Raw genomic sequence first — 23,794 nt, forward strand, 5'->3', positions numbered from 1 at the left:
AAATGCTCTCCAAATAATATCAAAATCATTTAGAACAAGACAGAATAATTTACCATTATCCTTATACTTTGGTGGTTTATCAGCCCTACTTTAGAAAGTGGCAGGCAGCCAAGAGACATGCTCTGGGTTCACAGTTTCTCTGGAGCCTCTCAGTCCAGAATCCAGAGACTGATAAAGGCATTACCTGGGAAGGATAAAGTCTGGGGAGGTTTGTCCGGAGTGCTGTTTACACATTTTTGGAGGCAAACTATTTCCCATCATCTGATTATTGTCTGCTTTCTTACCTGCTTAACTTTTTTTTGAAACCAGCTTCTAGATGTCTTTGACTTTTGGGGGAAAATATGAAAGGCAATGTTTTGGTTTCTTTTCTCCTTGCGGAAACAAAACACCAGACACCCAAAGCTAAAGGAGGAAAATGTTTATTTTGGTTCACAGTTAGTAGAGATTTCAGTCCATAACTGGCCGGCTCCAAGGTAGAGAGACAGGCAGAGGCAAAACAGTTCATGGACGGCAGAGGCAACAAAATCAGAAAGTGTAAAGCAAAAAGCCACAAGCAGGGACCCTCCTTCTGTCCTGTATGTTTTATCCAGGCTACCAGCCTTTATGTTGGGCAGCACTCACACCTAGGGTGGGGCATCCTTAATCCTACCCAGAACTATTCCAAACTAATCAGGGTCCTAATTTAGTAATCATACAGCCTTGATCCCAGCATCATATATCTAGATCCGGTTGCCTCTGAAAAGCCCACCTATGACTACATGAGGCTTTCCTGTATTTAATAACTGTATTTGAGCTGCTTCCAATATTATTCAATAAAAAGGTATGCACTGGTATTTCTACTAGTGCTCACACTTTTCTAACCCCTGTGATTCCTTTCCTCTACCATTATTTTTACTCCCAAACTTCATTCTTTAAGACTTAACTCCAGGGTCATCCTCTCTGTGATGCCTTGTCAGAGGTCATCTTGGGAGTTCACCTGCTCCTTGCTGGATTCCCATACCTTGTATCTACCTCTGTTGAAATTCAGGGCCAAGTTTTTAAAGTTCTTGCACGTTCCTAACCCTTATAATCGCAGCCACCAAAAAGGTAGAGGATATTCATTCAAAACATTTAAAAGACAGTAGAGCACACATACGGACCAATCAGATTGGAATTATCTTTCAATAACACTGCTATGTTGGAAGTAAATAAGACCACTTTGTGAGCTAACTAGTGATCTTTAAGGGAAAAGCGCCTTCTCATTCCACATTATATTCTTAACATCTAGTATTAGGCATTTAGTTGATAAATACATGTTTTATGAGTAAATAAGAGATCAAGAAATGTTATGCATTAATTCCAGGGTGGGTCTTGAAGTCTTAGAAGTGATTCCAGTATTGCTTGATGTCATTTAACTTTAGATCTTAGATCATCCTGAGACAAATATATTTTTATTAAAATTAGAAGATCATACTGACACCCTTCACAGGATCTGAACACTAACTTTGCAATTGAAAGCACAGCATCTTGGACAATTTGCAAGCCCTTAAATTTTTGGTTGGGCTTTTAATGAATGGAATGGTTACATTAAATTGAGTTTGTGAAAGCAGAGATAGTAAATCATCTCCTTTCCCCCAAAAAACTAAACATCAATAATTCTATTTAAAAGATAACCTATGCTTAATTAATTCCAAAAAATATTAAAGTAAAAATTTTGATTGTCATTCATCCTATTTTTCACATGTATAGGGACACATAGTGGATCAGCTATTCATTAAATGTTTATTATGTTAAAAGATTGGATACAATCTGGGACTATTTAGAATGTGGAAACATATGCTCAGATTTGCCTCGGGATAGCAATTCTTCCAAAACTTTTTCTTAAACTGAAAAGTAAAGACAGAGTACCTGTCAGTTTGGTTTCCAACTATCTTTCCTTTGGGCAATTCCTTAATCTTCTTAACTGAGATGACGTAGTTCATTTCCACTTTTTATTTTATTTCCAAGAAGTGGGAACTTTTTCCTCAGCAGTGTGGTCATTCCTTATCTTCTAGAAGAAGCAGCAAGGTACATGTACTTCTAAAAAGGTGGTGAATCTATGGCACACATGCTGCAGTGGGTCACCCCAGCATCGTCCCACCAGCCCAGCATTGGATAACATTGTTCACAGAGTCATGCATCTGCTCAGGAGTAGTGGCATCAGGACTCACCAGGCATGACTAATCAGAGCTGTTCCATGGCCGGATGCTCAGAACTCAGGTTTAATTGCCATGTAGCACTTTGATATTTGTAAGTAGGTTTTGGGCTACAGTTCGGGTGCTTGGTCTCTAAAATATTCACAGTCACTGCTCTAAAAAGTCTGTTAAACTGAACAAGTTTGGTTGCTCATATTAGACTGATTAGGGGAGATAAAGAACATTTGAGGCCAGTGCTAGTTAAGACATACTTAAAACAATTATTTACTGTTGGTCAATATATTATTTCTATGGCAATTAATCTTGATCGTTAACTTGATTGGCCTGAGGGACATTTGGGACAGCAAAACTTAGTTCTAGCTGTGCAGGTAGAGCATGCTCAATTAGCCAGAAATTAGTAAAGCACACTTCTGGATATATCTGAGTAAAGCACAGAGGAATGACCTTAGGGATGACATCTTGATCCTGGTTGTTCCCTTTCTGGTGCCTTTTCCCTGTTTCCTGTTTCCTAGCTACAGTGAGGTGAGTGGCTTTTTCCTACGATGTGTTTCTGCCTTGGAGTCAGCCAACCAGGGATTAGACATGAGTCCAAGTGAATTCTGCCTCCTTAAATCATTGTTGAATATTTTGTCCAAGCAGCAAAAAGCTGACTAGTAATAGCTTTTAAGGGAAGAAAATACAATGAGCATTGAAAGACATGAATTTCATCCCTTAATGATAAGCAAAATGGGAAAGGGTTGGATAGACAAAGCTCTGGAGTCAGATGGTTGGAAGCCCTCACAGCACTCCCAGGAGACAGTTTGATCTGAGGTGTGAAATGTGCCTAAATTTCACCTAAAGTTGTCTCCTCACTTGAGTCTTTACCTAACCATTTGCAACCTGGGTTTGTATGTCAACTAACTGCAAACCTAATTCAGTAGAGTACTTGTATGGCAGACAGCTGCTTCTCAACCTGTTACAGCAACTGAGTTTCAATTAAATGCAGGCAGCCAATTGTTTGAAATGGGGCAAATGCAAGCCAACTGAGGTTTATACCTCACTTCTGACTCTATCCAACACTTCCATTTTGTATCCACAAATACTGCCTGACTATTTTTCTGTCTACAATTCTTTGAACTTGCTCTGTTTGCGAGGGCTGCCTGGATCTAGAACTATGAATACAAGCCAAGTAAGATCTGTAAACTAAATTTATTGTAATTTTATCATTTGAATAAGGCAATTCCTCAAGCCTCTGACAAGTCTTTTTCTAGTATGAAATTTTAATTAAATAATACTATTATAAATGTTTATTTTAAATTATTAGATAATCATTATTTACCTAATATTATTATTGATATTATTAAATAATCCTGTGGTGTAACTAATCATTAAATATCAGGTGCCTTCAAAATCCTATTGTTTTGATGATGCAACTGCCCAAAAGCCCTTGCTTATAAACATATTAGTATTTGTGCATGTTTTACTTGCCAATATAGATCTTGAGTTTGCCATCCCAAATATCTTAAATGTTCGTGTGGTAGAAGCTGGTGTCTATGTTTTATATGAAGATTTTTTTACTGTTCTCAACATAGACCCCATACTGTTACTCTCTTTCATTTACTGATTGATCTTTATCCACTGACCATTCTATAATGCTTTCTGATGGACACTATTCCAATTAGAGACTATAGATTTACTTTCTTAAAACATCCATGTAAAAATGTAATTTTCCCTTTTTAAAGTAAGATTAATACAATAGAAACTAGTCCCAAATATGCATACAAAAAGGATAGAAGGTGTGATGCTTGATCTTGAAACTTAATGCTCACTGAAGTAATGAGCAAAGTGGAGGAGGGGAGACGGGGTGCAGAGTGTGCTTCTGCTGTTTGTCAAGCTTCAGTGGCAGACAGCCTGCACATGAATAATCACTTCATATTCTCTCATTTGCAAATTCAGAAATCCCGGTTTTCCATTTTATTCAGGAGTAAATTCCAGGAGACTGAGTCATCCTGAAGGAACTTATTTTTTTTAAGAATGCCAATTTAATTCATTAGTTTATATAAAAATAATTAAAAGTTAGTTACTAGAATCCCCCTTGAGTTGATCAGTAATAATGTTTCCTATAAGAAATCTTATTTACAAAATTAAATCAATATTAGATGTTTACCTGGTATCCAAAATGTTATGAAGGGAGAATTCATTCAGTCTCCTGGGATAATTAAAATAAGGCTTAAAACCAAGAATACTGGCACCTATCTCCACTCCACATTGTTTCTGAATAAGTATTAATTAGTTCCTTAGACAGTGACGGAGACATCCTGGTGAGTTTTTATTATTGAGTAACTTAGTCACCATAAACTTTCCATTGATATTATACATTCTCATAAAAATGTTGTATTTTCCAAGATTATAGTTCTTCCAATTAATTATGTCAGGAGGCTTCATTATTTATCAGACATCAGAAATTAATTGTTTAGATTTGGGAAACATAGTTTCCTAAGCAATCTATTAATAAATCTATGGAGAGTTATTTATTGGACAACTGTTAAATCTGATCATGCTTATGTTACTGCTTGGGTTTTTTTTTTGCCAATGATCATAAATATGCCTTATTAAGAAATGCCTTATACAGATCTGAAACACATATGCAAGTTTTTAAATGTGAAATGAGATTAAGTAAGCTTATCAAGTAAATACTGAGTTTCAAGTATTTCTTGACATTTTTATGTAATATGTATATATTTTAATGTAATATATATTTTTTTATATATTAAATATATCAGGAATTGAAGCTCAGGACCTTATAATTTCCTGGCAGGTGATGCACTGATGAGCCATGTCCCCATCCCGATGTATGGAATTTCAAAACGTAATTTTTTTCTCATATTTTTGCGAAAAAGTGTTTATAAGACTCTATTTGTGTGTCATATATGTTCAGGGTAGGACCTCCAATACAACATTCAGTTCAGTATTTAGTAAGGTTCAGTAGTGACAAAACAGAAAATATTTCAATAGAAGCCAAAGTAGACAAATGGAGTCATAAGAAATGTTTTGAAGTGTTTAAAATATAAAGTGAAGTGTTTAAAGTATAACGTGAAACTTTATTTTCTGGGGGAGATTAAAGTTCCCTGAGGTTTTTATAATGAATAAGAAATTTAAACAAATGTGAAGTTGATTAGCTGATAAAAATATTAGCTGTAGTCATCATTTTTAATATAAAATTAATTTTAAACTTACTAAGATAAGGTTTAGGAGCATTGATCTGTTCTAAGTATGAATACATAACAAAAACTCCTTTGGAAAAGATTTTGGATTTCTTGAAATTTTTACCTAAACCTACCTAAAATTTACCTAACCTATTAATGTCTAATATTGCCATCAACAGCAGTTCCTGGCAACCCTTAAAGAATGATTTTTATCTAGAGCAGTAGGCATTTAAGTATGAATTTTCCCAGTAGAGGGAAGAGTCTTAAGAATGGAGAAATAGGACTGATAAGTTTTGGGAGGAAAGGAAGAAACAAAAAATGTTGAGCATAATTTGTAAAATATAGGCAGATAGAGGCCTTAGAAAGGTGTATTAATCACTTTTCCTGTTGCTGGAACAAAATGCTGCAATTTAAAGACTGGATTAATATGGCTCACAGTTTTAGAAGTCTCAGTTCATGTCAAGCTGGCTCTGAGGTAGAAATATCATGGTGGAAGAGCATGGTGAACCAAAGATACTTACTTCATAGCCAGCAGAGAGAAGGGACCAGTGACCAGATATACAGTCTTCTAGCCATACTTTCCTGATGACCCAGACACACCCAGAAGACATGCTTTGCTATACCATTAGGCACCTCTTAATCAGTTGCAATCCAGTTTTAACTTTCACATTGGGTATTCAGACGTAGGTTTCAACCTACCAAAAATAAGAAAGAGTGTACCCAACAAGGAAGGAAGCAATGTTTTCACAAGTACACAGAAATGAAAGAGGACTAATGGAGGAACAAATGGAGAGGGACAGAAAACCCTGAGTCACTCTGGCTGCTGCTGATTGTCTTAGTAAACTAGGTACCACATGACACTGTTTTATCGTCTTTCTGGAGGTGGCCTACTAAGAAAAGAGGGGATCTTGGAAGCAGAAGACTTAGATTCGGTTGACAACACTCTACTAAGCATCTGCGGGACTGTGCACAAGTAATAACCTCTCAGCTTCTGTCTCTGATTTGTAATGTGGGAAAGACAGAAACCTACCTTGGCCTCAGAGAACAGTGTTTTTCTCTCGCTGCTTCATAAATACGTTTAGTCTCCTTGACTCCAGGCCAACATATTTCACAGCTCCTCACAGCTCTGCCGGTTCTGCTTCACCTGTATCCACAAGGCTTGAGGGCCAGCACTGTAGAGGGTATTGCTTACAGCTATAATATAGTCTATTTCTTTAAATAAAAGGAAGCTTTTTGTTACATTCTGATTTTTATTTCAAATAATGTCAAGGTAAATATCAACTCAACACATAATCAAATTCCAAATTAATATAGTCTGATTTAAAATTCCATTCTAGGCCTTTAGACTACAGTTGTGCACTTAGTTCCCACTGGCTTTTTATAATTGAGAACAGTTTGTGCATATCTGAGAGCAAGAATTTAGATTACAATGTGCTGGATTACAATAGAGGAAAAGATTTTCTTTGCTGTTACTCATTGGTTTTTCTGATCACAAAGAACTTAGATTTTCTTGGTTGCAGGAGGAAAAGTGGGTATAACTTTTTGTTACATCTTTACTTCTGAAACTTTAAAATACCTTTTAACATTTCAATTGATGTTATATATTGAACAAATGTATTAATTATTTTTAGCATGGTGTCCAGAGAAACCTGAAAAGAATTAATTTTAAAAATTATTATTTTTGCCTTTCCAAACTCACTAAAATATATTATCCACTTTTAAAATTTATTTCCATAGTACTGTTGTTGATTTCATCTCTTAAGGTTGATACATGGCCTCTTATCTATATTAAATTCACTGGAGCAAGGCCTCAAGTACATTTGTCAAGTGTCCAATTTGGCAATAACCAAGTTAACAAGTAACATTTGTTATTAATTACATCAATAAAAACATTATAATTTTACAACTGTAGTTTGAATCCAACAGAGTAGGAGGATTGAGGAATGAATATCCACAAGCAATTAATGAACCATTCTTCAAGAAAAAAATGCTTCAAAAATCCCTTAATAGCCTCTTTGCATCCTAACCAGACTTGATCAAATCAAACCATCTCTGGCTAAAAAAAAAAAAAAAAAAAAAAAAAAAAAAAAATGTAATCAGTTCTTCAAAATTAAATCCAATGAACCTATCTTTGCAGAAGGTCAAGTAATATATTCTCGTGAAAGAAAACTGTTCCTCATTTAATGCATCAGTTATTAAAAAGGTGTTCTATTTCCTGTTTGGGTTCTGTCTTTTTTTCTTTATTATTGCAAATTAAAGTAACTGTCTTGCCAACATGCAAATGATATGCTAACTAAACTTGTCTGGGATGAAAGTGATGGTGAAAGGGCCAAATAGAACTATCAGCTGCATTATTATTCCTAAACAATGGAAAATCACTGCATTTCTAAAATCTTTCTCTATTTTATGTCTACAAGATGCATAGAAACAAACAAAAATTAAAATGTAGCGGATTTTTCTTTCTTTTAAGGAGACATCAAAAAATCTTGAAGAATCTTAGATTTTGGTAACTTCATTTTAATGAAATTCAGATGACTATGTTTTTTTTTTTTTAAGGAATACTTGAAAGAGCAAACAGGAAGATCAGAGAAATACACCCTTTTTTTTTTTTTTTTTTGTTACAACATAGAATGGAGTAAATGGCCATTAGAAATATTTTGGCTAGACCTAGTGGACATGCCTATAATCACTCTGAGGGACCTAGGCAAAAGGGTCTGAAATTTGAGCCTAGTCTGAGGAACTTGGTGACTCAATTAGACTATGCCTCAAGATAAAAAATAAAAGGGAGCAGGGTTGTAGCTCAGTGTGCTGTCCACGGGTTCAATCCCCAGTACCAGAAAAGTAAAAATCTTGCCAAATGCCATTAGCCATTTTGAATTTAAAGACATTCCAAGCAAACTGTCTGTGATCATAAGCTACTAGTAGCAAACCACTATCCCAATGACAATTGCCTCAGGAGCACTCATAGTTAGACATACGATATCCTAATTCCTTAGAAAACTACTATGGGATTCTTCACATAGAAAATGAAACAAGCTGGAAAAGGAACACTGGGTACAGTCCTGACAAGAAAATAGATTCATCCTCGATGATTCAAATGAAGTGTTGCTAGTGGAGGGAGTGAACAAATAAGGCATGGTGAGTCTCCAATTAGCCAGCAAGAATAGGAAGTCATTGCATGTCCAGGTATGAAGGGTAAGGAAAGGTGACAGGAACCAGCAAATTAAAGAGAGAAGAGAGAATGTGCGATGGTAAAAATGATCAGGATGTGGCCATTTCTCTCTGAACCCATCTCCTAAACGGAAAGTAATAATTATGTATTGCAGACATATACTAATTTCAAAAAAAAAAAAAAAAAAAAAAGCCCTGAGGTATGCAGAGTAACAAATACTGCTTAACATCCTGTACTGATACAGAGAAGGAATCAGGAAAAAGTATTCTGACTTCTCTCTCCTTTAGTTCCCCAGGATCCTTAAGAGTGCCTGCCTCCCACCCCTAGTCAAGCTGATCAAGGAGCCCAAGCATTGTTCTCAGGGCACAGAAATTCTGAAGAGGGCGAGGGAAAGCCCTGGTAGGGGCAGTGCATCCAGCCAAGATACTGCCATTTGGAGACCATGCAAAAAAATCTCTGTGCTCTATTTTTAATATTCTTTAAGAATTCTCATACAGCAAATTTCGAAATAATGCTCTAGTGCCACGTTCTTTAAAATCCTTACAGACAAAATTGCCTGACAGTTTGGAAAATCTCCAATAAGAAAGACAATCCAAGCAAATAATCAGTCAACAAGAAATCAAGAGAACAACAAAAATGAAGGAGAGTGTCAAATGTAATGTTTAAATCCATACCTTCAGACATTTGATTCTTTAAAAAGCAGAATATCTTAAAAGAAGTAATACAATTCTTGAGTTTTTGGAGATAAAAACATAAAAATTAAGTTTTAAGCAATAAGATGCTACAGTGGGGAAAATCATTTGAGAAAACAATGTAAAAAGTAAAGAAATATAAGGTAGGAGAGAAAATTAGATGACAAGTCTATGAAACCTAACATCATAATTGTTTACAAATAAAGAGCAAAGAAAAGAGGGGTGAAATTTCTCAATGTTAATTCAATAATATCTGCATCCCTGAAGAACATGCGGTTTTAGAATGACAGGATCACCAAGAAATCAATGTAATGAGCACAGTTTTAAGCCACCAGCAACCATGGAGATACCCTGAAAACTTTGCTATGACTGAGTTGCACCACACCCCAAATTCTTATATTAAAATACTAATCTTAATGCAATAGAACTTGGAGGGAGGGCCTTTGGGAGAGAAGGGATCCTAAGTGTGGAACCCTAATGAGTAGGGTTATTGCCCCTGTAAGGAGGAACCTTTCTTTCAATTACATCAGGTTAAAGGAAGAATATAGCTTTCAGAAAATGAAACCTCACAAGGCACTTAATTTTCTGGTGTTGGATCTTGAACTTCCTAGCCTCTAGAATTGTAAAAAGTAAATTTCTGTTGGTTATAAGACACCCAGTTTATAATACTTTTTTACAACTTCCTCAATAAACTATGAAAAGCTTTTAGAAAAATGTGTGACATTCAAGGAATTAAGGGCCAAGTGATTAGACTTCTAAATAACCACAATGTAAATTAGCAGACTGTAAAAAGCACCTTCAAAATTTTGAAGGCAAAATGTTGTTTAACTTAGATTTCTATACCTAGCCCAGAAGATTTCTCAAGAGTGAGAATAAATGCAGATATATTTTCAGATACATAAAGTCTTAGTATTTTATTTTTATGTATCATGTTTTGGGATGTTGTTGAAGACTATATATTCTACTCTCAGTGTTTTCAGGTAAGTGAAGAGGTGGAAAGAGAGTCCCAGAATGACAGCTAAGCATCATGCCTGGAGAACAACCAGTCAAGACTCGAAGAGGAATGGATTCAGAATGAGTATGTTTAGGGAAAAAAGGGTACAATTATCTACCATGCTTATATATATTAAGAAAGACAGCCTTAACAGCCCCTCACCCTGTATAATTAAATCTTAGACAGGTTTCTTTCTGATTATAGCTCTCTGATCTGCCTTTTGTTAGAACATTTACTTTTAACTATCTATATCTATATCTATCTATCTATCTACTTATATTTTAAAGAGAATGAAACAAAGCAAAACAGAATAATGCAAATCAGATCAGAGCAATGCAAATGATACAGGACTTCAAAACAAGACGATAGGAAATCAACAATAGCTACCATAATGTCTCTTGTTTTCTTCAAAATAGCTGCCCATACATCACACATAATAAAAATCAAACCAAAGTAGAAAAAAACAATCAAAGTAAGAAGGAAACATTACAAGACTTCAAAACAAGATAATAGGAAATGAACAATGGCTACCATCACACATAATAAAATCAAACAAACAAAACAGAATAAAATCAATCAAAACAGAAGAATGAAAGGATTCTAGGACTTCAAAACAAGATAATAGGAAATGAACAATGGTTATCATAATATATCCCATTATTTTCAAATTAGCTGTCCATACCATCAGACACAGTAAAATCTAACAAAATAAGAAGAATAAAACCAAATCTAACAAAATTATGAAAATGATATGAGAATTCCAAACAGGATAATAGGAAAGTAACAGTGGTTACTGCTTTTCCTTTTTAGGCATTTCCTCCCCTATCATTTTCATAATATCTATTATGCTTTTTGGGTCCCACTAATTCCTTCTGTTTTTATACAAGGGAGATAACTCGGTGTTCACACATATGAGTCCAAGCTATTTCACTCATGAGCATGACCTCCAGTTGCGTCCATTTACTTACAAGAGCCTTGAGATTATCCAATTTTATAGCTTGGTAGTTTTCCATTGAATGGAAATATCTTTCTTTTCCATTTTGCAGTTAATGGGCAAATTATCATTGTTTTTTTCTGGTCTCCTGTCACGTGGAACAATTGTTTTCTCTTCTTTGATTTTCAGTCTATGAATTTCCATCTGAGTTAAATGTGCATCCTATATACAGGATACACACCGATGCATCTTGTTTCTTGATCCACTCTCCCTGTGTTTCTTTTTATTGCTGAATTGAGGCCGTCTACATTAATGATTACAACTGGCGTGCATTGGTTCATCTCTGCCATGCTATCTTCCTGCTGTTGACCCTCCACTTTTCTTCTTTGTTCAGTTATCTCTCCTGTTTGGCAACCCTCCTCTGTTGCTCTTCCTGGAACCATGATCACCTTTAGCTCTCTCTAGATTATCCTTTAGTACTCTCTGTAGGGTTAGTTTGGTGGTCATGAATTCCTTCAGTTGTTCTTTTTGTTTTATTTTTAATCACTTTTGAAAGATAGTTTTTCAGGGTACATCAATCTTGGTTGAATGCTGTTTTCTTTCAGGATTTGAAACACTTCTCTCTAAATTCTTCTTGACTTAATTGTTTGTGTTGACAAGTCTGCCGTGATTCTGATTGGTTTTCTTTTTTTTTTTTTTTTTCTCTAACGGGCTTTAATGTTCTGTTCTTGTGCTGGATTTCTGGGATCTGCATTATCATATGTCTGGGTGTAGATTTACCTTGGTTATGGCTAGTTGGAATCTTATATGCCTCACTTATCAGCGTGTCAGATCCTTTTCCCATGTTTAGGAAGTTCTCTGGTATTACTTTTGTAAACAGTCTTTTTATTTCATTTGTGTTGACCCTTGCTTCTTTGCTGATATCTAACATTCTTAAATTAGTTTTTGTAAGTGTGTGTGTCATCTTGCAGCCATTGAATCATTATTTCCTAGTTCCTTGGTTTTTTGTTTGTTTGGTTGTTTTTGTTTTTGCTACCAGGCATCAAACTCATGACTTCGTGCTTGCCAGGCAAGTGGTTATGCCACTGAGCTAAACCCCCAGCCCCTTTGTTATTTCTTAGAGATCTTTCCTTTCATGATTACTAGCTGCAATCCTGTGTTCAATATCTGAATATCTTCAGTTTCTTTCAAGCAGTTTTGCCAGCTTTTGATTGACTTTTTAATTTCCTGGATATCTCATTGAATCTGTTTCATGCATTGTAATTCCTTCCTATATTGTTCATTCAATCATTTTCCTATGCTTTTCTTTTTTTAAATCTCTGTCTTCTTTTGATATGCTCAGCAATTCTTTCATTATGTATGTGATTCCTTCTTTTACCTGTGAGACATTATTTCTGATCTGATTATAGTCTCATGAAGTTGTTTCTTTATTTCAGTTGCTATCCTTTTAGAAATTTCAGGTGTGTGGCTTCTATTTTCTTCCATGTCTACATCCAGACTTGTTCTGTGTGGGTTGGAGGTCTGAGATTGCCTTTTGCTCCTTTATCTTGACATTCTCCTGGATTCCTCCCAACAAGTCAGTTATGGAGTCCCAGACACTTCCCACATTGGCTGCTTCTCTGTGGTATAGGGCAATGGATCAGGCACCTATATTTCTCTGAACCCAGATCCCCATGGAAGTAGTAGGCATGAAGCAGGCTTCTCCAGACTCGTATAGCTACACTGAAGCTTCCTCCCTAGCAAGGGGTGTGTGATGGTGGGGCTGTTTCTTCTCTCAGCCTGTGTGTCTACACTGGGAATCCCTCGATGGTGTCAAGCACCGATGGGTGTGTTTGGCTGATTCTCCCAGTGGGCTCTGATTGTCTAAAGGAAGCAAGGGTCTTTAATGACAGCCTGTGAGTGCACATGGCTTATCTGGCTGCGTCTCCACACCCACACTGGCTGTCTGCAAGAAACAAGCTTTCTGATGGTGGTGGTCGGTACACAGGGGCTGCCCTGGTTGTGTCTCCCTGTCCTCACTGACTGTCTGCAAAAAGCAAGCCTTTTGATGGCTAGAACATTTACCTTTAGAAACTTGCAATTATAGATTCTTTTCCTCTGGTCTTTTGAGATGCAAGTCATCTCCCAAGTTCTTGAAAATTTTACAATCCAGGAATGTCTTTCTTAATGATCCACAGCCATCTCTTCAAAATTTAATCATGAAGAAAAATGGAGCTGTGATCATCCTGTCCCTGTGGAATCAAGGACTGACTTTGATAAGCACTAGCTAGCAAATACAGATGACCTAATCACATGGATAACATTCAACTACCACTCTAGCCCTCTACTATTAATCTACCAGCTCACTCCAGTGCTTAAACACTCTTTTGCTTTTGATTTAAAGGAGAAAAATTTGATCTTTCAATACTATTGCTATACCCTTGAGGGAATTCTTCTTTGTCTATTTAACCTGTCCAGCACAAATTTTCTTCCATGGTTGGGAAAATAGCATTAAGATGCATTAGCCAGGTGTGGTGGTGTAGGTCTGTAATGCCAGGACTCTTGGAGGCTGAAGCAGGAGAATCATAAATTGGAACCTCACTTGGGAATGTAGTGAGACCATATCTCAAAATGAAAATTTATAAAAGGCTGAGGCTATGTCCTAGTGAGAAGGCTTTGGATTCAATCCCTTGTACTACCAAAAAATATTGTCTGTTTATTTTGTTGGAAAATTGGGAAAGAACTGATGATAGTAATATAGAAAACTAAGAAAAAAAGAGAAAACGTGATTATTAAATTCAATATTTTCTTATTCCAGTTTTCTTCATTTCTGAGCCTCCTTGCTGTGAGAGACCTTTATCTTCACTATCTACATATACATTTTATTATACAATTATACTTCTTGTATAGTGTTTTTTTCCTCCTGGAATGCCAAATTCTTCTTCTCCAAACTAGGACATGTGTAGGTTTAATTCTGGACCTTTAAGTTTTTTCACCACTAAATCATGCTTACACTCTGTAACTTCTTTAATTTAAAGTTCTATTTGAGACTATGGCTTCCACTTATAGCACACTTCCTAACCTATACAATATTCTTACATTGTCATCTTAGTTGATCCTTATAAACTTGATCATACAAGGTGAGATTTCATGCTAAATTATGATGAATAATGCCTGAAACCATGAATATTGACAAATTGCTTGGTATCTGTCTTAATTCCTAATTTAAAGTACACTGAATACTGAATGGAGCATTAGTCCAGTATACTTTGTAGGACAGTTGTGAGGGTTAGGTAAGACAATGCATGTAAGTGTTTTGCACAATATTTGACTTAGTAAGTGCTCACATCTCAAGTAATTATTCTTAGTTTATAAAGAAAAATAAAGTTCAGAGTCAGTAAAAGAAATGCTCCCATATATTAACACAGGATTTTATTATATTTATATTATTTGATTTCAAATGCAATTAATATTACCATCTCCCTTGCTATCTATAACATAATACATAATACATAACTTGTTGGCAAGACTTTTGTTACACTCAATTCACTACTATAGGTTAGAGGGTAAAACACAAATGGATGTGTTTACAAAATGTACATGGGCTAGAGTAAATTACAGGAAAAGAGATAGACCCTCAGCAGCATTGGAGAGAAGATGAAAGAAGAGGACACTCAGCAAAAGTTCCCAGAACAGCTGAGAGGGAGAAAAGAGAGGGACAGACAGGAAGTGCACAGGCCTGAGAAGCACAGCACACTCTGTGGCTGAGGGCACTACTTGTGCTACCATTGTGACATGTCATTTAAAACAGTATTTGAGTAGTCATGCATATTAATCTTGAATGAGAGGACTTCTGTACAGGGAAAAGTCATTTTTGAAACAAAAATTGGTATGCAACTTAATTCCTCCATAAGGAAAAGAAAGAAGATGGAATTTGATACTTGTAGACACATTTGCAAAAACAGAAGTGCTGGGATTGAACAGACTGTGAGTGGATGTTTCTCTGAGAATAGTCCAGACCTGGAAACCGAGCTATCTCTATGGCAGCTAAGCTGGAGACCTGCTGTTGTTTTCGTTTTTTGATGTCTTTGTTCAAACCATATGGTGTAGGAGCAGTACATATTTGTAAATAAATAGACTTTGAGTCTAGATTCCTTCTGTGTCTGTGACTTGTTTTCTTCTCAGATTTACCACTCTTTCAAAAGAAAAGATGGGCTTGCATTTAGAGAACTTTTGGAAACTCCATAAAATAAATTTTCACTGTGTTTGTCCGTTTGATGCAGGGACAAACCCCACTGTGACAGAGAACTGAACACTTGAGAGCTGGTTTTCAAGGGGAGGTAAGGTTGCAATGTTTGGTTTTTAATAGTTTGGGAGACTTCTAAAGTTACTGTTATCATTAACAATTCCTTTTTTTCTTTTCTTAGTTCCTCCTTTGAAAAGATTTTTCAGTGTCTGTTGGTCTGTCTCTCTATTGGGTGCTTAACTTTGGTTCTGGGCACTTTTTGCTTCATGATTACTGATAGACACAGGGAGTGAGGGACTGGATTAGAACTGGATTGGACTTCCTGTCTTTGAAGGCACTGCAAGTTATAGGCAAACCCACCACTTTCTTCTTTTTTGTCTGCTGAATGGTTAAGGCTGATGTTAGCTTTGATATGCTTCCATTGATCCTTCAGCTTGTGTGAGCCAAATGGAACCTTAGGAATCTTCTTTTCCAGTCCCCTTCTGTTTTATAGGTGAGAAAACTGAGATTCAAGCCCAGCCACTTTTTCAGGGCTTGAGTCTTAGTTACAGAATCTATAGAAAAAAAAGCAGTTCTTTGCCTACTTAAAAGTTTTATCTACTATGTATGTTACAACTAATCTTAATGACTCACTCTTAAAGTAATAGTGTGATATCTTTTCAGGTTCCCCTGCACCAGAGACTGGTGAAGTTCTGCAAGCCACCTCTTCCCATCAGCCTTCTGGATATTCTAAAGCTATTATTTTTGTGATGTTTGTATTTTCTCTGCTCATCTGCTAAACAATTTCCATCTTGAATGTTATACCACAGATGCCACCTGACTAACTTGATAAGCTAATAATCAATCTGCTAATATGAGGTGATGAAAAAACTCACACTGGAAAATATCTCCCATATATTACAATTGTCAGTAATTTCTGAACTGACAGCTATTGTTATGTTCTCCAAACATGTTATTTGCAGTGTTGCCACATTCAGCCTGACCCTGAGAAGATGTGCCTTCCTTCCATTATGCTGTAGATTTTTCCCTAAGGACATCAGGGCTTCTTGCTCTGGTCTAGGCCCTCACTATAGAACTGTTCTTGTTTTTTCCCTTCTTAGAGGACTTTAGTCATGAAGTGTTTGAATGAATGACTTCTTTTGTGTCTGCAAATTCAGACATGGGTGTAATTATTAATCATGTTTCAGAGGTGCTGGGAAAGTTGCCAGTATGGTAACCTTTACTCTGTGGTGGAGATTTTGTTTGATATATTTATTCAACTATAACAATTCTGGAATGTTCAGGTATTTTCTGAAGTAGATTTAAAAGTGAGTAGCCCTCAAGTCCTTCCTGAAAGAGTTCATGAGTTCACAGAACAATAAGGAAATGAATAAGTACCATTTTGTTTCTTAAGAGGATACTATCTCATGGGACTTTATAAGTCAGGAATAACACAGTGATTAGGAACAAAAACTCTGGTGTAAGAGAATCTTGGGTTCTAAGTATGTGAGCTCAGTACTAGTTATGGGATTTGGGGAGATTATTTAAACTCTCAAGTGCCTCAGTTTTTCCAAATATAATATGGAATACAAAATCAAGCATTTCAGCATTGAAAGAATCAAACAACTAGCACACACAAGTTATAATAACATATGTGGAATATGCCTTATGTTATATCTGCATATATAGTTCCATGTTTAAAGTACTTACTATGGTTTGATTTGATTCTGTGCTGGACCCTGGCAATGCTAAGATTAATAAAGCAAGTTCTAAGATGTTAAGGGGTTCAGGATTCTTCTAAGGAAAACAGTATGTGTATTCCTCTCTTAGCTGAATTTAACCTTCTGAATCTTTCTGGACTTTGTGGACAATGCATATAAAGGAATCTAGTCAACAACAGAGTCTGCCTGCAAGTTATCCAGAGTCTTGTCACTTTTTCTCTGTACACACCTTCACTCACGCCTCAGTACTTTCAAAACACTTTCCTTCTTTTGCAATAATTCTTTGAGGTAGGTAGTTAAGAAAAATGACTTTACTAAGTCCTATTGCTTAACTAGTATTCCCAGAAGTACATATACGAGAAAGAGATAATTAACCTGACTTCTCTTTCATATGACTGCACTGTGACAAGTCAAATCACTAGAAAACAAAAGCAAAAACAAAAATGAAAAACAGCTATTGTTTTCATTTTAAGGACAAATGCTTAGGATCTCAGTCATATTTTTTTCCTCAGCAGCATCTGCTCACAGTCAAAGTCAACACCACAGTGTCTCAGGAAAGTCTCAATTTGGATGTGCCTTGTATTGAACTGGACACATGTAGGCAAAGAACATTTGTCGGTACCTGCAGTTAAGGAGAGTTTAGCCTTCCCTGAAATACATAAGCTGTACACGGACTGATTTAAGCAGCACAAAGGAAAAAGAAGTACATATTTCCTAAAGGATGGCAATTCTACTGTCATTTACTAGTAAGAAATGTAACAGTGAAATAAAAATAATAGTAAAATATTGTTACAAAGTATTTCCTTAATTAATGAGTTATGTTCTATGAAAATAAAATCATGTCCTTCAAGTTAGCCTAATATATTATGAAATAATGGGAATCTAATAAAATGGGTTTTATGTTTGAGGCTGAGCAGAACAGTGGAATTTTGGCAAGTAACATAATTTCTCCAAGACTGATTGTGCTTAACTGTATAACTGAGACACCAATACATATCATAGGTGGTATGTTCCTTAAATAACTAATGTGAAGTTTCAGTCATAAAGAAGGCACTCCAAAAGAGGTATTGAATACTACCTTTTGCTCTTATATGAGGATTTTACTTTAACTGGCCATGAAATTTAATATATTAATATTTGTATTTTGACACATAATTTGCCACAAATCTCTTCCCAATCAATAGTATAATATTTATTAGAAGTTACCAAGACAATTCATTTCATAACTTTCAAGTTTGAAATTTTAGCCAAATATTTTTCAGTGCATTTGCATGAAAACCTCAAAATATGTTCAATGAAAAGAATAAAATTGTAAGTTATTTTTAGGAAGACATCATTGTTTTCAGAACAAATCATTGTTTTCAGAACAAATGGATAATACCATTTAATACATCCCCTATCGAGCATCGAGAAAGAAGGAGGGCAAGTCTGTGACTTCCATGATTGTCATTTAGAGAGGCTTCCAGGAAGCAGCACGAATATCAGGGCCAGGAAATGAGAAGAGAAGAAAGCTGGGGGCAAGAGAGTCGCTGCACAGATCTTACAGCCCCAGAACAAAGATATTTTTTAGAGCAGCAGCAGTGAGAAAAGGACAAGCAAAAGTTTAAAAAAAAACACTAATGAGAGAAAAAATAAGAGGAGGAATGCTATTACCAGTGATTTAAGGCTATCACTTCACAGATTTCAGCGACTTCATTAATGACAGGTGTCATGCAATTGTCTCTTGCGTGTAGAAAGTTAAATATTGTCTTGTGGGGTGAATTGTAGTGCTGGTTAGATTTATTTGATGATTTATTCCCAACTTTGCTAACATGGCTTGGCATGTGAGAAACTGCTCTCTCAGCAGCCATAAATTTCCTCAAAGTTTCATTTCATTTTATGGAGAAAATTAAGTGCTCATTCCAACAGCAATAAGGAAAAATAAATCCCATTTTAAGCATATATTTCTTGTTGTGAGCTTATAATACAGTTTTTACTAGTCTATTTTATTTTTTGGTGAATATTGAGTTTCTACTTTAAGATATTCAGAGAAGGCACAGATATGTAGAAAAATAGAAAATGTATTAGAGATAGTTTATTTTCTTAAAATAATCCTTATTGATATGCTATAGCTGGTGTTCAGTGATGCTTAGCAAATTGGTGCTTGGCAGCTATATTGACAATTCTGTTATCAAGTTAATGGTGTAGAAGTACTGTTAGCGTTGTCCTTCACCTCCTGGCAGTCCTGGGCAAACTTATTTCCAAGCACATAATCATCACTTCACTTTATGATTATCATTCTGTAAACAACTAGAACTTGTGGCAGTAGTTCTAAATTGCCTCTTTGGACAAGCATATAAATGATGTAACCTCATTTATGACTGATGTTTGTGCTAAAAGGATGTTTCATTGTATTGTTTAAAGTTTTTCTATGATGGATAAGTGAAAAACTGGTATTTTTGTTGTAATAACTAAGATGATGACTTTTCATATTGCATTTTCTTTTACTTATTTCCTTTTCAAATTGATGGATACTTTAGTCTGAACTCCCAGAAGCAACTTTTTTTTTCTTCTTATCAATGGCACAAGTAGCCATGAAAGTTACATTCTGTGTTGAAATGTTCCCTTACTTAAAATTAAAATACTCCATGAACATATGAGGCATTTTCCATAAGCAGAATTCCTTAGAATTCTGTAACAGTGCAGTAAAATTCACCACATTTGAAAGATTAAAACTTGTATCCCAACAATGACATCTTTTCATATCTTGGATGGTACCCATGGGTTGGTGCTCAAAAGGCCCTATTTGGATATGTGAATTAGGCAAATCTTGCTTGAAGAGTTTGGAGGTTTCACTAAGGAATAATAAATGTCATGCTATTGAACAATATCCTAGAGTGGTATAGGCACTGAAGAGGAGATTGCTCTTACGAAGTGGTTCTTATGGTAATAGATATTGACAAGTACATTATTTCTAATGATGGCACCAAAAGTCAGATCATCTAGTAGAAACAAAATCCAGCCTCATACAGGGAAAACAGCATGTAAAGGTGAAGGCAGGGACTGGGTAAGGTGTCTATAGATAAGGAATTGCAGCCTGTAACTAGAAGCTAAGATGAGATGCAGGTATTAAACATTCTTTCTGGGTCATTAGGTGGAACCAACCTTACTGACACCTTGATTTCAGCCCTCTGACTTGAATGCTCCCTTATATCCTAGTCCATTCAGCTTTATAGTCCATAACAAAGTTGTTTTCACTATGAGAACTCTAGGAAAAACTACCAGTTTTTGTATGGAACCATATAAATAAATGGCAGGAAATATATTTATAAAAGTATCTTTACATATGCATATTTTGAATTGTTCCTTTAGAATGAATTCCTATACTTATGATTACAAAGAGCAAACACTTCGATGTTAATATCCCATGTTGCATTTTGTCTAAGTATTTTCTAAAATGTTTATAGTAATTTTTCTTAAAATCAGCATAGAAAGAAGTATCTATTGCTAGCCTTGTAAAGCAATAGCTTTTGTATGTTTGTTTATAAACCAGCAGGAATGCAAGTAATAAACTCACATCAAAGTATTGTGGGAGTTATCACAGGAGAACAGATGTTCTTTAGAACAGTTGAAGGAAAAACAATGTGAGAAAATTAAGAGGAGAAACTAATTTGGAAGGATGGAATTATTTTTTTGTCCTTTACAAAACCATCATGTATAGTCCATAAGATCAATTGTTATTTCAGAGAAACTTACGCAGTATAATACAAAGTTCATGGCCATCAACAGTTACTAAGCAGCCCTTATATCTCAGTATTAAAGGGAAGAGAGGTAAGATGTGACTCTTCTTCTCTGTGCCTCCTTGATAGTGGTCAAGTGACCTCCAGAATATGTGCAGGGAGCATATGGAGTCCCTGTGCAAGGACTAAAGTGCAGTCAATGCACTTCAGTAGCCATCACAATCTGCAACAGGGACATGCTCCGGGTCAAGAATTTGTTTGCACAAAGAATTTGTTTGCACAAACATAACTATAAAATCCTAGCAGGATTATTGTACTATCTGTTTATAAAGTACATATTAGTTGTTAATAAGGCTTAATACTATGCTTCACCTTGGTATAGAGACACCACTTTTTCTTTTCTAACAAAACAAACAAAATAAAACACAGTGGGCAAAAAAATAAGTATTTAAAGCACTCCTTACAGTACTGAAAACCGAGGCATGGATAAATAACTTCCACTGCACTCTTTCGTTCAAATACTACATAATCTTAATAGGGTATGATGAACTTTTATACTTATTGTCATAATAATGTATCCTAAGATACAGTGAAGTAAAGACAAATCACATAATGATATTAAAATATGTTTAGTTATTATAAAACAATATTAACTACGTATTTACATATATTTCTTTAAATATTGAATGGTTAATGTGTTCTGTGTCTATGAGTATGTGCTTGCTGAACACAATAATTATACTTCAGGTGGGGAGATGGTTCGTATACATAACACATCTTAATTCTTTTCTACTTTCCTTTGCTCTCCACTATCTGCATGGTGAATCTGACTGACTTGAGAGGCACCTACTTAAGTAAACCGCATCACTAAACATGGCTGGATGGATGATGGACATGTGAACATGGGGACAATACCCGATCCCTGGCCCTTTGTCTTCAGTGCCTCTCCTGTTCTCTGTTCCTTGAATGCAAGTGAGCTCAGTGACACTCCTCCATCATGCCTTTCCAAGTGATGTGTCTACACTGGAGCCACCAAACCAGAGACTGAAATTTCTGAAACTGTGAATTAAAATAAACCTGTCTTCATTTACACTGGAAATGTCAGGTATTTCTTTCTCAGCAGAGAGTAAAGTGACCGTGTAAACACTTTTCTTATCTTTTGTTTTTAGCAGTGCTGAGCAGCTAACCCAAGACCTCGTGCTTGATAGACCTGTACTGAAGGTATTCTTAAGACTGAGATTTCTATTACCAATAGAAATTTATCTAATGTGAATTTATATCAGATATTTATGTGGCAACTTCCCATCTTCAAGTCTCTTTCAGATTTTTACCAAGTATAGCTTAAATTGCCTCTTTCTTACCAAATCTTACTCCTAAACGTATTCTGTTTTCCTTTTTTAAAGCATTCATCTTTTTCAATCACACACTATGTGTATCATTTATTATAGTAGTTTATTTTCTCACTCTTATTACAAACTCCCTGTAGTTAGGGATGCAGCACATACTTCCAAGGTGCTCACCAAAATGGCTATGCGAGGGGCTGGGGATTTAACTCAGTGGCATAAGCTCCTGCTTTGCAAGTGCATGGTCGTGAGTTTGATCCCCAGTACCAACGTAAAAAAAAAATGGCTATATGAATTCCCACAAGCATGGCATGTTTTATGTACGTGTGTTATGTGCAAATTAATGTACAGAAATAATAATTCATTGTCTTACAGATTTTTCATTTTAAAAATGACCATTTTATTTTATAATCAGGAAATAAAAATGAGGAGGCTCCCCTTCCCCAAATAAAAGATGAGTTTACTTAAATGATACCCATAGGGTCACCTCAGGTGTAGCTATAGTGGGAGACTTTAGTGGAGACCAGGACAACAGTCAATGAAGAGCCTGTCCTCAGCCTCTAAAGGCCACCAGTGGGAGCCCCTGCTGCTCTCCCTAAATGTTCTCCTCTTGTTCCTCTGACTGACCTCCTGTGTCATTCCTTTTTCCCTGTTCTCGCGTGTCTATAGCTCCCCTATGGTAAAAACTTCCCTCTGTTTACCTTCCTCCTTGTGTATTCATTAAAAGCATACAATTTGCTTTTTGAGTGAAAATATCCGTATTATTTGTCAGTATCTGTATAATGTTACATCTTTATTTATAACAGGTACTATTAATAAAGAACCAAGATTAGCAGTTGATTAAGAATAGATACTAAATATTATCAAATATCTTTTCAGCATTCATTTCTATTACAACCATATTTTCCTCATTAATCTAGTAATGTGGTTTCAGTGAGTCATGTTTAGGCTGCTAACACAAACTTCTTGACTGTGGTGCATTATTCTTTTATTCTGCTAGAATTTCAAAGATCTTTGGATCTATATGATTTTTACGGACCATTTATACTGTCCTTAAGGCCTAGAGGCAAGAGCCTGATAAAGTCTGACTGCAGGCACAGTGGTGCTTCAGGTCAGCTCAGTCTTTGGAAGCACATCTTTGCATTGTCTCCCCAGCCCGCAATCCATTTTTGGCTAGTTAGTCTCAAATCTTGAAATATTCCTTGGAGTTTACTTTTTATGACCATTTCCTGAAGATATATATATATATATACCCACCCCATCATGAATCTATCTATCTATCTACCTATCTACCTACCTATCTATGTATGTATATTTAGTGTGTGTGTGTGTGTGTGTGTGTGTGTGTGTGTGTGTATCTTATGCAAGGGTATATATGTATTTTTCTCTGTGTTCTATTACACTGATGAGTAGGCCACCAAAAAAAAAGCACAAAAGAGGTGCTATTATGGGTAATTTGGGTAGAAAAATAAAGAATAAGAGTAGGCGGAGAACTTTGAAATACCATGTTATATAGATATGTTTGTGTGCAGGTACATATGACATATTACTTAGTTAATCCATAAATTCACAGAGTAGAAAGGAAAATAGATATTGTTTTGAGACGTGAAGGGAAAAATCTAGCTGTATATAGTTTTGGCTCCCTCTTTTATATAA

The 23,794-nt window shown here is 35.7% G+C and overlaps 1 long non-coding RNA gene across 1 annotated transcript; it reads left to right on the forward strand.

Annotated features, from left to right (window-relative positions):
* Positions 1-10,192: 10,192 nt before the first annotated feature.
* Positions 10,193-21,869, forward strand: LOC134472684 (uncharacterized). Its single transcript, XR_010042617.1, has 3 exons — positions 10,193-10,301; positions 15,414-15,470; positions 16,040-21,869. It is a non-coding gene; the product is annotated as an uncharacterized LOC134472684 (long non-coding RNA).
* The last annotated feature ends 1,925 nt before the right edge of the window (positions 21,870-23,794 follow it).

This window comes from Cavia porcellus, unplaced genomic scaffold (assembly GCF_034190915.1).
Source record: "Cavia porcellus strain 051 isolate PalLab524CR breed Dunkin Hartley unplaced genomic scaffold, mCavPor4.1 scaffold_2, whole genome shotgun sequence".
Taxonomy (NCBI): domain Eukaryota; kingdom Metazoa; phylum Chordata; class Mammalia; order Rodentia; family Caviidae; genus Cavia; species Cavia porcellus.